The following is a 13,568-nucleotide window of genomic DNA, read 5'->3' as shown; positions in this document are numbered from 1 at the left end:
CCTTTGGCCTTTCGTCCAGTGAGAAGAAACAACAAATTCTACAAATTACATCCATCATTGATCATTTTTCTGTGGTGAAATCATCGGAAATTATTCTTAAAATCAACAAAATGCATAAATCAAACTTCAGATTGAGGATCAGTGTTTCCAACATGTTCAGATAATTGATTGGTTATAATCGCTCTCTGAAGATGCAAAAACATAAATCTGAAAGATTAACGTAGCAGTTAAATAAAAGAAGCTTCAGGTGGAAAATTGTGTAAATTCTAAATGAAATTTGAATAAATTCTGGATGGAGATTTCAGAATAAGATACAAGTTGGACAGATTCTGAAATTAATTAAGAATGAAGATATTTTTAATTTGCAGGACCAGAAATTAAAAGTTTGAAAAGTTTGTTTTATTGTAAAGAAACACAAAATGTCTTCATAAACATCCTCTTCTTTGTCTCCACATTAAGACAATTTAGATGCACTTAAATTTTACCAGCTAAAAGTGTCACTAAAAAAACACAAAAGGTAAGTTGGGACAAAGTGGTTAATTTTGATTAGTGACTTTATGTTACAACAGCAAAAAGGTTTTCAGTTTTCATTAATTTAATATCAGTGTGGTTCATCTATAAAACTCGACTGTTCTGTGATTTTATCTTTAGCTCATTTAATGACAGTTAAAATTAACAGAATTAAAGTTCTTATTTTGTCTTTAATTTCAGAGAAAATTTGACTAACGCAGCTAATTTCTAACTAATTACTGATTTATTTTGGGCCTGTATCAAACTTTTAGACGAAATTTGTTCCTTTATGGAAACTGAACCAGTTTTACGATCTTTGACCAAATCAAGTGTGATTTTATCCTTTTGATTCTGTGTACTAAGAAATAAAGCATTTCAAACGCACTGCATGTCTCACTGATCTTTACAAGGAACTATTTTAAACCTCAGAGAATTGAGTTACTGCAAAGGCTCTGCAACAATCTTTAAAAGCTATACTTGTCTTCAGAACAGCTAAATAAAACTTTTTTAGTGCAACAAATGTTACATGACCTTAAAAAGACAACTTGAAAGTCTTCAGGACATTTATTGAAACCCATTTTATTTTTGTTTTAAGATTTTATATGAAGAAAAATATTAAACTTTTGCACAAAAACCAGAATGTTGAATATGCAAAATGAAAAGAAACAACATGATTTACAATTTAATGACAAGGAAATAGATCTGGACCAACATCAGTGACATTTCAATTCATTTTGTGGTGGAAAATCAGTTTATTACATAAAAACAACCAAACTAAACCAGCTGAGTCTTTATCTCAACCTCCAGTAGGTGACCTTTGACCTGTTTCTGCTGGTGTTTGTTGAAGTATGGCGGCGGATCAGGGCGCTGCAGTGACGTCATCCGGCCGCTAGAGGGAAGCAGCGCTCTTCCTCCCAGTCACTCCAGTCCGCTGAACTCCAGACCGACTGGTTTCTCCTGATCATCAGCAGCTTCTGCTTCTTTCCATCCGAGCAGCCATCTTGACTGCAGTCTGGACCTGCTGGTCCAGAACCGAACTTTGATGTTAAACTCAAAACAACCGAACCAAGCCGAACCAACACGAACCAAGCCGAACCAACACGAACCTCGGTGTTTCTGTCAGTCTGCCCCCCTCCCCTCCCCCCTCAGCCACAGGTGAGTCGACGTCATAGCAACGGTATCTGACGCATCAGCGTCACCAAAACACACGCGGGGTTTTTTCAGGAGCTGCGAGGACCGGAGCGGGAACCTCTACGGTAACCCAGAGGTGTCAAAACTGTCGCCCATTAGTGCCAAAATTATCTAAAAATTGTCATATTAAAACAGAAAAAAACAACATTGACAAGTTTTTAATAAAGCACAGCAGTCAGATTTTTGTAATAGTGGAATTACAAAAATTCTACTATTAAACCATGATGGATTTAATACAATCAACTTAATACAATCAACTTAATACAATCAACTTAATACAATCAACTTAATACAATCAACTTAATACAATCAACTTAATACAATCGGTTTAATGCAACCGCGATGGATCATGGTTGCATTAAATGACAGGTTTAGGTTTTTTAGGAATTGGGGTCATTGTCCTTGTTTGGAAACTAAAGTCTGGCAACTTTTGTTTTCTGTCAAAGTAAATGAAAACAGAAATGTTGTAAATAAATACTGAAGATTTGCGACCTGAGGGTCAAACAGATTCATCCAGAGGCCACATGTGAGAGCTCTGCTGTTAGCACAACACAACCAAACCCTCCTGTTCTGTCTTTCTTCCTCTCTGTCCATCTGTCTGTCTCTGATCTGAGGATGTAGGAAGACCCATCCGGTTCCGTCCAGCAGGGGGCGATGAGCCGAGCCGTAAGAACCACAAAGTTTCAGCTCAAACCAGAACAAGGAGGCCGATGATGCAGGTGAAGCTCTACAGGTGATGCAGCAGCAAAAAGTGATTCATGTTCCTCTTGTTGCTGCAGTTCTGACATGTTTCCAGGCTGTTTGTGCTGCAGCTTTAACCAGGGGTTTAGTGCTGCAGTTTGAGCATGTTTTCTGTTTTTGTGCTGCGGTTTTAACCTGTTTCCAGGTTTTTGTGCTGCAGCTGTAATCTGGAGCTTGTGCCTCAGCAGGTGTGGGTCTGTGCGGCCCGGTTGCTGGTCCCGATCCGGTTCTCTGGCTCGCCGCTCTCAGGCTGCAAGGCAAACAACTGTTACCTACAAATCATCCGTCTCTATTGGAAACCGGTTTTTCTCCCCGCCTGCTGCTCCCTCATGCATCCTCCCTCCCCCTCCTCGTCTCTCTGCAGAACACGTCTGGTTGCAGTTTGCTGCGGCTGTGTTGTGCTGCGCTGGAGGACGCCGGGCCGAACCGGGCCGGGTTGGTTGGGTCGGTCAGTAGAACATGTGTTGCTGTTGCTGGCCTGCAGCAGCGGGAGCAGCATGTGCTCTTCATCCCCCACACCGCCGACAGGTGTTGGCTTCATGTGACTGCCTGCCTGTCCGGACAGCGCTCCAATGGAGGAGGAGGAGGAGGAGGAGGAGGAGGGAGGGGGGGGGAGGAGGAGGAGGAGGAGGAGGAGGAGGAGGGAGGGGGGGAGGAAGAGGAAGAGGGGGAGGAGGAGGAGGGAGGGGGGAGGAGGAGGAGGAGGAGGAGGAGGAGGAGGAGGAGGGAGGAGGGAGGGGGGAGGAGGGGGGAGGGAGGAGGAGGAGGAGGAGGAGGAGGAGGAGGAGGAGGAGGAGGAGGAGGAGGAGGAAGAGGCGGGGTGTGTAAAGTTTCATCAACAACTGTGTCAACTCTGCAGCCTCTGGGTTGGGAAAGCAGCAGCTCAGGATACCTCTCCTCTTCCTCCTCTTCCTCCTCTTCCTCCTCTTCCTCCTCTTCCTCCTCCTCTTTAACTCCTCTGGATGAATGGATGAATGGATGAATGGATGAATCCACCCTTTTGTGTGCGATGGGTTGTTCCTGGGCAACAGCTCCATGGTTACAGTCCAATAAATAACATCACACTCGCTCCTCTGCCTCTGGATCTCAGGATGCGAAGGAAAAGTTTCTTGGCTTTTGTTTCCCGAAACTGAAGCAGATTCAGAATCCCAGACTGAGCGTCTGATCGGCGTTTCTGTTTGGTGAGTGTGTGAACGCACGCAGAGCTGCAGCGGAGAGCTGAAAACATGCAAAGCGGCTCATTAGAAAACCCAAATGAGCTGCGGCAGAGGAACAGGTTTGGAGTGGGACGCGCCGAAAGAGAAGATCTTTGTTTTTTTGCTGCTTTTTGTTTCGTTTGTTTACTTTATGAAAATATAAAGAGGAGTTCTGCTGACATGACAACCAGATGTGAAACAGAATCTGAAAAGTCTTTTCATATAGATTTCCAGTCAGCTCCAGGCCTGGACTTTGACTAGACCATTCTAACCTTTAACTTTGACCTCTGGTCTTCATGTTTAGGGTCAGTTTCCTCAATCTCAGATTTAACCTGAGATTCTTCTCTGTTGACCTGAGAAGCCAGGGATGTCCAAAGTGTGGCCCAGGGGCCATATGGGGACGTCTGGATGACTTTGTCTGGCCCTCCAGTTGAACTCATCCCTTCAGCTCTGGGTGAGATTTTTACAAATAAAATCTTCTTGAATATATTTTTTAGATATGAAACAAAGTGTTTTCCTTTAGTAACAGTGTTTCTGTTTTTACATTTGCTAAGAACAGGCAGCGCCGCGCGACTGATGTAGCCAAACAGAAAAAAGAGACACGAACAGATTTACAGATTCATTTTCTACAAAGATTAGATTATTAAATATCATCAGTTTCATATGTTACAAAGATAACAAATGTACCACAGCTGAATGTAAATATCTGGTTTCTCCTGAAACACATTCAGAGTGTGAAGTGAACTGAGTCTTTTGTGAGTGAACTGAGTCCTTTGTGAGTGAACTGAGTCGTTTCCTGTCAGCCTGTTGAGGATCCACAGTGGATCATCGTCAGGAGGAGCGGCCATTAATCTGAATGGGGAAGTAAAAGGCTGTGATTGGATTAGTGACGTAACCATGTTATCTGTCTGCCTGTGTGTGTGTGTGTGTGTGTGTGTGTGTGTGTGTGTGTGTGTGTGTGTGTGTGTGTGTGTGTGTGTGTGTGTGCTTATTTAGAACTGTTTCACTGACATTTGAGGTAAAATTGAAACAATCTGTGTCAGCTATAATGCTGTTTATTGGGCCAATTTTCAGTTTTTATGCATTTAATCAACATGACAAAGAAAATTTTACCTTTTTTTTTATTGAACTTGTTGATTATTTTCATAACCCAGCGAAATAAGATGGGATGATTTGGCGACAGTCAAACCAACACAAAATGAAATCCCATTTATCATGTTTGTTTTTACATCAGCTAGCTTAAGCTGCTACAGGAAGTTGTAAAAGTGGTAGCATCATGACTAGCATTAGCCTCAGAAAGCTAACTAAGAGCAAACTGGTGGCTGTTTTACCTTCCAGGTAGTAAAATTCATCATGTTAACATCAGTTTGTGAATTTTTGACTCAAACTGAGACTTTTTGTTCGGTTCATTCTGAGCTTCTGACTCATTTTAACGTCAACATGTTGAGTTTCCATAAGTTATTTAATATGGATTATGTGACTAAAAGGAACAAAACCCCAGACATTAAAATGTTTCTGATGCTTCAAGTGAACAAATGATGGAGCGGATGAAGCAGGTTACAAACTGGGATCAGAGTTCATGCTTTAATAAACTCTTGTTGTTCCAGCAGGTCGAACCAAAACATCTGTGGGTCAAACTGAAAGAAGCAGCAGCAGCAGCCGTGACTCAGACGTCTTGGTTCTGGTTAAATCTCCCCTCAGATCCGGTTTCCTCCCGGGGAACCGAGTTCCTCAAAAGCTCCGAGTCCCACAGGAAGCATCGCTGCCGCGCCGGCCTGTCCGGAGCAGGAACGCTGCAGGATGCCCGCTCTGATGCCCGCTCTGATGCCCGCTCTGATGCCCGCTCTGATGCCACACGCTGCACGGCAGGAAAACCTCAGGCCAAACCTGGAATCATCTCAACTGAACAGCAGCAGAGAGGAGGAAGTGAAAACAAGAACTGCCTTCATCTTGACTTTATCAGAACTCAGTAAAAGTGTCAGAGAGCCGCTGCGTTCTGGTGGTTCGGTGTGAAAGCGGCGCTGCTGCTGCAGGGAGACAAACAGGAGCAGCTCAAAATGTCTGACAGAGCTGGAAACACCCAGATCCTTCATCAGCAGCAGGCCGAACCAGCCCGAGACAGGCGGAGAGGCTCTTCCTGCTCGGCTGCAGCCGCCCGCAGGGGAGGAGGGGTGTGATGGGAGGAGAGCTGCCTGCGCTCCCTCCAGCAGGGGATGATGGGAGGAGAGGAGGAGGGGTCTGTATCTGGAGATGGAGGGCTGTCAGGAATGTGGAAGAGCAAGCAGACATGCAGCGAGCGAGGAGCCGAGCCGCTCGCACTAAATTTAACAATGAGAGTCGGCAGGACGTTTAAATTTAGTCTGCAGCTTCACCGAGTCGGAGCGGCTGCTGCTGCTCACCCGGCAGAAACATCCTCATCCTGCGGTGGTCCGAACGGGTCAGGTTCTCCTTCCACAAACCACCGAGGAGCCCAGATCCTCTGGGCCTGCTGAACAAAGGAAACCTTTCTGAGCTTTACGGTCAACAGTTCTTTCATGATGTGGTGAAGAAATGAAGCAAACTTCATCCAAAGCGGGTGGAGAAAACACAAAAAGCCAGAAAACAAGAAGCAGAAATGATCTGAAATCCTGAGAACTGAACCGAATCTAGAGATCCAAACTCTGCAGAAACGTTTTCAGGGCAAGAATCAGGAAGTTATCATCACAGTTTGGATGTTTTCTGTTTCATCCACTTTATTTTAGCCATAAAAAGATGTGCAGATACAAAGACTGAACAAACAAATGAGAGGAAAATCTGAAGAAAGGACAAAATAAAAGAAAGAGATGAGGATAAAAATGTGAATAAACTGACTTTATTCTCATCCAAAAAACAAATTCAGCCTCAGTTTGTTAGAAAACATCAGAATCATTTAGAGAAAGAAAGAAAAGAACAAACTAGAGATAAAATCCTGGATTACACTGTATGCAGATGATACAGTGATCTACACTGAGATTAGAGGATGGATGGATGGATGGATGGATGGATGGATGGATGGATGGATGGATGGATGGATGGATGGATGGATGGATGGATGGATGGATGGATGGATGGATGGATGGATGGATGGATGGATGGATTAGAGTCTAAGTGATGTGATTTCTCTTTAAATTTGTGTTTTTATGGTCAATATTTCCCTTTTGGTTTTACTTCCTCAGTTAAATTGAACTTCTTGATTTTCCATCCAGAGTTCAAACGCAGCAGAAACATCTAGACGACACAAATTCAGATTATTATTCAACATTCAGAGAGCAGCAGTAAATTAGTCCACCTTATTCAACATTGAATTTGTTTGAAATTACTTTGATTTTTACAGAAGTTAGATGTGAAAATCTAACTTCTGTGGAAACTTCATTTCCACAGGTAGCGTTGATCTCAAAGTTCACCTGCAGCAGTTTAATCTTCATTTCTATAGACTGAAGTTTTAGATGAGTTTTAAATGTAAAGTTTATTTTGCTGTTCAGATCAGAAACATGAAGCAGATCTGGAGCTGGACGAACCTTTTTCCTGCTGGACGTTAAAATCCTGCAGTTTTTCCTTTGTGTGGAAACTGGAGCCAAATTCTGGAGACGGCAGCGTCCAGAATCCTGCCGCAAGACGTGGACTGAGACCCCGAGGCTGCTGCATCACCCCACAGGCTGCTGCATCACCCCCCAAGCTGCTGCATCACCCCACAGGCTGCTGCATCACCCCGCAGGCTGCTGCATCACCCCCCAGGCTGCTGCATCACCCCACAGGCTGCTGCATCACCCCGCAGGCTGCTGCATCACCCCACAGGCTGCTGCATCACCCCCTGACCCCCAGGCTGCTGCATCACCCCCTGACCCCCAGGCTGCTGCATCACCCCACCGCAGGCTGCTGCATCACCCCGGCTGCTGCATCACCCCGCAGGCTGCTGCATCACCCCGCAGGCTGCTGCATCACCCCCCAGGCTGCTGCATCACCCCCTGACCCCCAGGCTGCTGCATCACCCCCTGACCCCAGGCTGCTGCATCACCCCACAGGCTGCTGCATCACCCCCTGACCCCAGGCTGCTGCATCACCCCACAGGCTGCTGCATCACCCCACAGGCTGCTGCATCACCCCACAGGCTGCTGCATCATCCCCAGGCTGCTGCATCACCCCCTGACCCCCAGGCTGCTGCATCATCCCGCAGGCTGCTGCATCACCCCACAGGCTGCTGCATCACCCCACAGGCTGCTGCATCACCGCCTGACCCCCAGGCTGCGGCTCCTTATCAGCGCTCCACTCAGTAGCTGCAGCCACTCTGAAGTGTGGCTGGGAGGGTTTCTTATCTCTAAACGCCTCCATGGTGAAATAAAGGCTTGTTCTTGGTTTCATTGTCAATATTGCCTTTGCTGAAAGTGAAAACTGTCAGTTTCATTTGCAGCTGGGTTAAATATTACATTTCAGAGCAACTTTTCAAATTAAAGGTAGTTAAAGATGATTTACTTAACATTTAGTGCCGATTTACAAAGTTTCATAAAGACTTGTTGGAATATTTTGCAGTTACAATATAAAATATTCCAATAAAACTGTTAAATAAACAGTTTTAATATGAACAGATTAAACAGAACCAAGCTGCTGCTGCTGGTTTGGTACCAGTAGGAACTGATCCAGAAACCAGTGGATCCACTAAGAGGGGACCAGTTGGACCAGCCCCTTTACTTTACATGACCAGACATCCTGACATGGAGGCTGGCTTCAGATGCCAGAAAACTGAATTAGAAAATAAAATATGTAGATCTGAATGAAGAAAAAAGTAAACAGCAGTTAAATTTAGTTTCATTAGTTTATGTTTCACATACACAGAGAAAGAAGAATAAAAAATAAATACATCATCAGTAATTTATTAGTGAATTATTTTTTCAAACCTACAAAATACTTTAATGACACATTGTGCATTATTCCTAAATAAACAAGGTGCAAAATATAACTTGAGAGGAATTAAAACAAAATAAAATCAAATAAATTTAATGGATTAAATCCGGCCAGTCATGTCAAAACTAGTGTGCATCTTAACTACAAACAACCAATCAGACCCAGGAGGCGGGACTTAGCGCTGCCAATCACAATTTCTTTTTCCATCAGCAGATTCTGTTGTGAATGCTAAGGCTAGTTAGCATCGCCACCAACGACGGTGGATAAACGGTTTTCCTGGAACGGTGAGTTGTCTCTTCGCCATTAGCACATTTAGCAGCGAGTTCATGAGATTAAGTGAGAGCGCTAAGCTCCTCCCCCTGCCTGTGATTGGTTGTTTTATCTGGAGCGTTGCATTTCGTCAGACAGCAACAGCAGCTCAGGCATCAATCTTTCATAACATTTTGTTATTCAAATACATACAAAAAAAAAACATATTTGTTTAAACATATGTGTGAAAAACATTTTTTCATAAAAATTAAACGCTGCAGCTTTTTAAAAAAGAAATATGAAAACTTAAATAAAGTGTTGATGAGTTGTAGAATGCATTTTATTTATTCATTCATCCTTATGGCAACAGGACAACCAAATATGTTCATTTAAACCCATAAAGTTTGTTTTGGTGCTTCATGGCCCCCATCTGCCCCCCTCCCTGCCCGCGGTGCAAACTTCCTGGACGCGCCCCTGGCAGCAACGTGTGTCCGTGCGTAAAGGCAGAGATGCTTGGTGGCCACGTCCCCTTGGAGACGGAGATAACACGTGATGAGCTTTACTGATCAGGTTCAGAGGCAGAGAGACACCGAGACACGGCGAGAGACAGGCCGGGGCACGGAGCCTGGAGCCCGGCCACCACTTCAGCCAACCTCCGCAGCGCAGCGCAGCGCGCGCGCGCGGCGCAGCGGCGGTTACTCTGCTACAGTTACTGAGTGGCCTTGTTTGTTTCCTCAGAGGAGGAGGAGGAGGAGAGGAGGAAGAGAAGCAGCGCAGCAGCACCAGGAGGAGGAGAGAGGAGGAGGAGGAGGAGGAGGAGGAGGAGGAGGAGAAGCCGGAGTAAAGTTTGTCCAAGTTTGCACATCCATTCGGAGAAACGCCATTTTGAGTCCTCTCCTCTTCGGAGCGACTTTGCAGCTTCTTCCTCCCTTTTTTTTTTTTTTTTTTTAACTTCATCCCCCCCTCATCATCATCATCATCCTCCTCCTCGCCACGATGTCTCGGCGCAAGCAGCCCAACCCCAGCAAAGTCCGCGGTAAGTCAGCGTTTTTCCGCCGCTAGCCGCCGCGTCTCTCAGCAACAAGTTAAACTGCCACCAAAGTTAGCCCCGCTGCGTGGACGCGCTTTCCACGGGGGGATGTTTTTTCGCTCTCCTCTCCGTGTTGCTTCCTAGTTTGATGCGCATCCAAGCGGAGGAATTTCAGCTCCTCTTCCGCCTCTTCCTCATTCACTCTGCGGCTAATTATCACCCGCAGCTTCATGTTTTCTCCTTCTTTAGCGCAACTTTTAGCAGCCGTTTGCACTTTTTCTGGCTGTTATTCGGCGGTTATTTTCCGCCGTGGGGGTTGGGGGGGCAGCAGAGAGAGAGAGACACGGCGGGGAAGTGGGTGGGAAGAGGGGGGGTCAAAGTCTGCTCAGCCGGAGGCAAGCATCCATATCTGGGTGCACTTTGGTCGGAGCCTCGCTGCTAGTTACCATGTGTAGCGCTATCAGTCCAGACGGTAAGAGCTGCAAGCTAGCGGTAAGCTAGGGCTGCTTCTTCCGGTCTGCCTGTCACAATAAAACACCTGTTGAACATTTCGCTTACAGACGCCATTCTGTACAATCCGACATAAAAGCAGCTTTAATGACCTAAAAGCTGTTATTTCTAATGGTTTATTCAAACCAATAGCTAATTAGTGAGCTATTAGTTAACGTGTTGCTACGTAGGTTACATCACTGAAAACACGTCACTGTCAGCTTGTTGTGCTAATACTGTTAGCGGGTCAGGCCATGACCCCTCCGGGCTGCCGTAGATTTCAGATGTTTTGGTGAAGAAGTCCATATAAACTGGTTATTACTGCCACTGTGAAGCTGCAACCTCATTGGGGTGAAAAGTTATGTTGTGGAAAAGAAAAATTATATCGCTGATGAATTATTTACAACCTGTTAGAGAAGGTAAATAATTGTGTGTATGAATGTGGCGGCCATATTAGATGTTGTGTTGTGGGATGTTTTTCTTAAGTAAATGTTTTCACTTTAGCTTAATCTGTGAGGATTTCAAAGATTAGTATATATATATATATATATATATATATATATATATATATATATATATATATATATATATATATATGTGTGTGTGTGTATATATATATATGTGTGTGTGTGTGTGTGGAAATGTCTGTGTAATTGTTGATACTGAGTTGTTTTCGATGCTTTTGAACGTTTGCTTGCTTTATTTTGAAGGTCCTCTTCCTCGTTTCCTGCTTTTGTCCGCGCTGCGTGCGTCTAGCTTTGAGCTCCAACACGGTGACCTTGCCCAGACTCGTTCAGCCCCGAATCGGGTCCGGTTCATTTAGAAACCGACCCGACGCGGCCGAGGCTCGGTCGGGGAGTCCCTGCCGCTCGGTTTGCGGCAGTTTTTGCGGCAGTTTGTCGACTTTTCTCCGTCTTTCTGACACTTTTTCCAGCGCCTCCCTAGCAGCAGCATCGACGTGACGCCTGTTGCTGCATCCTCCTCCTCCTCCTCTTCCTCTCCAGTCCCCGTTTTCTGTCTCCCTCCGCTGCAACTTTAATTAAAACATTAAATCAGATTTATTTTCGCACCGTCAGCTCTGTTCGGCCCCACACCGGGTCTCGGTGAAGTCCCCCGGCTCAGTTAGCTGTTAGCGGGAGGATGCTGCTGCTGTGGCCGCTGCAGAAGCTCCAGACCTCGGCCTGAACTGGGCCAAAGAGCCCCTTATCACCCAGCCGGTCAATGATTGACGGCCTGGGTTTGGTTTGGATCTCAGGACCGGACCGGTTAGGTAATGGTTCAACCTGAGGAGCTTTAAGGTCACTTTTAAACATCCAACTGAAACTCATAAAAGTTTGATTTATGCCCCCAAACAGCAGAAAACAAGACTTACAGCAATAAAACAGCTCAGGTAGATCATGTTGGTCTGAGATGCACCGATCTGGTGTTTATTTGGGCCGATATTTCCAGGTTTTAGCTCTGACCGGGTGGATCTGTATTTTTATATCTCAGGAGTAAAAATGGCTCCAGAATCCTTTAAAAACAGGCAGAAACTCATAATTAATGCTTTATTTGATCGATTTTAATCTGGTATATAGAACAGAACTTTCAGAATTGAGCAAATATTTCCTGTCAGATTATTGTTTTATATCTGCTCTACTGGTTTAACATGTAATCTGAGAACGATGATCTGACCTGTTGATCTAATGGCTCAAAAATATAAAAAAGTCAAAATTTTTAAAGATTTTAATGAAATACTGAGCTGGTTCTGATTGACCCGTCCATCTTTAGTTCCTTTATGAAGCAAAACTAGCAGATTGGAGCAGATTATTCCCATCTTCTCTGTATTTTCAGAGCAGAACCAGGTAATTATTACAGAAAAAGTAATTGAAACTTTGTTGTTTTAGACAATAAAACTTGTAGGACGTCTCTTCTAGATGATGTAATTAGCTTGTTTCCTGAAGCTGTAAATGGTGTTGGCTGGAACATCTCTGCTGTCGGCCATCTTGGTTGCTCCAGATGAAGCTTTCATCTTTAACACTTCCTGTTTTGAGGCGTTGAAGCTTCAGGAGCCAGAGTCCATCCAGGATGAGCTTTATGAGACAGGATGCAGCGGCAGTGTGTGCCGCACTGTGTGTGTGCTGCAGTGTGTGTGTGCTGCAGTGTGTGTGCTGCACTGTGTGTGTGCTGCAGTGTGTGTGTGCTGCACTGTGTGTGTGCTGCAGTGTGTGTGCTGCAGTGTGTGTTGCACTGTGTGTGTGCTGCAGTGTGTGTGTGCTGCACTGTGTGTGCTGCAGGTTTGATTCGGTTCAGATGAACAGTTACTGTTTTAGTAACTAATTCAACACTGAGGCCCAGACTGGTTAGAGGGAGGTGTGGGCGGGGCTTAAGAATGGAGGCGGGGCCTATATAATGTGGGCGGGGCCTGAGAGTGGATGTGGGTCTGGATGCTGTAAAGTTTCATCATCTGGTGGTTGGATCCGGCCTGCAGGCGGAAAACAGGAAGAACAGGAATCAGTGGAGGAGAAGAAGAGTCAGAGGATGCCTCAGCTGTGCAAAAGTCTTAGTCCAGCCCTGTTGCTGCATGTTGGAGCAGAACGGAGAGACTCCAGGAAAAATCTGAGAGAAATCGGGGGAAACAAAGAGCTGGACTCTTCCTCTCTACTCTTCCTCTCTACTCTTCCTCTCTACTCTTCCTCACTACTCTTCCTCACTACTCTTCCTCACTACTCTTCCTCTCTACTCTTCCTCACTACTCTTCCTCACTACTCTTCCTCACTACTCTTCCTCTCTACTCTTCCTCACTACTCTTCCTCTCTACTCTTCCTCTCTACTCTTCCTCTCTACTCTTCCTCTCTACTCTTCCTCACTACTCTTCCTCACTACTCTTCCTCACTACTCTTCCTCACTACTCTTCCTCTCTACTCTTCCTCTCTACTCTTCCTCACTACTCTTCCTCTCTACTCTTCCTCACTACTCTTCCTCACTACTCTTCCTCTCTACTCTTCCTCTCTACTCTTCCTCACTACTCTTCCTCACTACTCTTCCTCACTACTCTTCCTCTCTACTCTTCCTCACTACTCTTCCTCACTACTCTTCCTCACTACTCATCCTCTCTACTCTTCCTCACTACTCTTCCTCACTACTCTTCCTCTCTACTCTTCCACACTACTCTTCCTCTCTACTCTTCCTCTCTACTCTTCCTCACTACTCTTCCTCTCTACTCTTCCTCACTACTCTTCCTCACTACTCTTCCTCTCTACTCT

The 13,568-nt window shown here is 45.2% G+C and overlaps 1 long non-coding RNA gene across 2 annotated transcripts; it reads left to right on the top strand.

Moving 5' to 3' along the window:
• The first annotated feature begins 1,466 nt into the window (after window positions 1–1,466).
• LOC129355222 (uncharacterized) lies at window positions 1,467–6,661 on the top strand. 2 transcript variants are annotated; one of them, XR_008605242.1, is made up of 4 exons: window positions 1,467–1,665; window positions 2,323–2,420; window positions 3,943–4,092; window positions 5,246–6,661. It is a non-coding gene; the product is annotated as an uncharacterized LOC129355222 (long non-coding RNA). The 2 variants fall into 2 exon arrangements; XR_008605241.1 differs by lacking the exon at window positions 1,467–1,665 and having other exon boundaries at window positions 2,234–2,420.
• The last annotated feature ends 6,907 nt before the right edge of the window (window positions 6,662–13,568 follow it).

Source organism: Poeciliopsis prolifica, unplaced genomic scaffold, assembly GCF_027474105.1.
Source record: "Poeciliopsis prolifica strain line A6 unplaced genomic scaffold, Auburn_PproV2 SCAFFOLD127, whole genome shotgun sequence".
NCBI lineage: Eukaryota > Metazoa > Chordata > Actinopteri > Cyprinodontiformes > Poeciliidae > Poeciliopsis > Poeciliopsis prolifica.
Note: the sequence above shows the minus strand (reverse complement) of the source record. Positions and strands in the feature narration are given on the sequence as shown.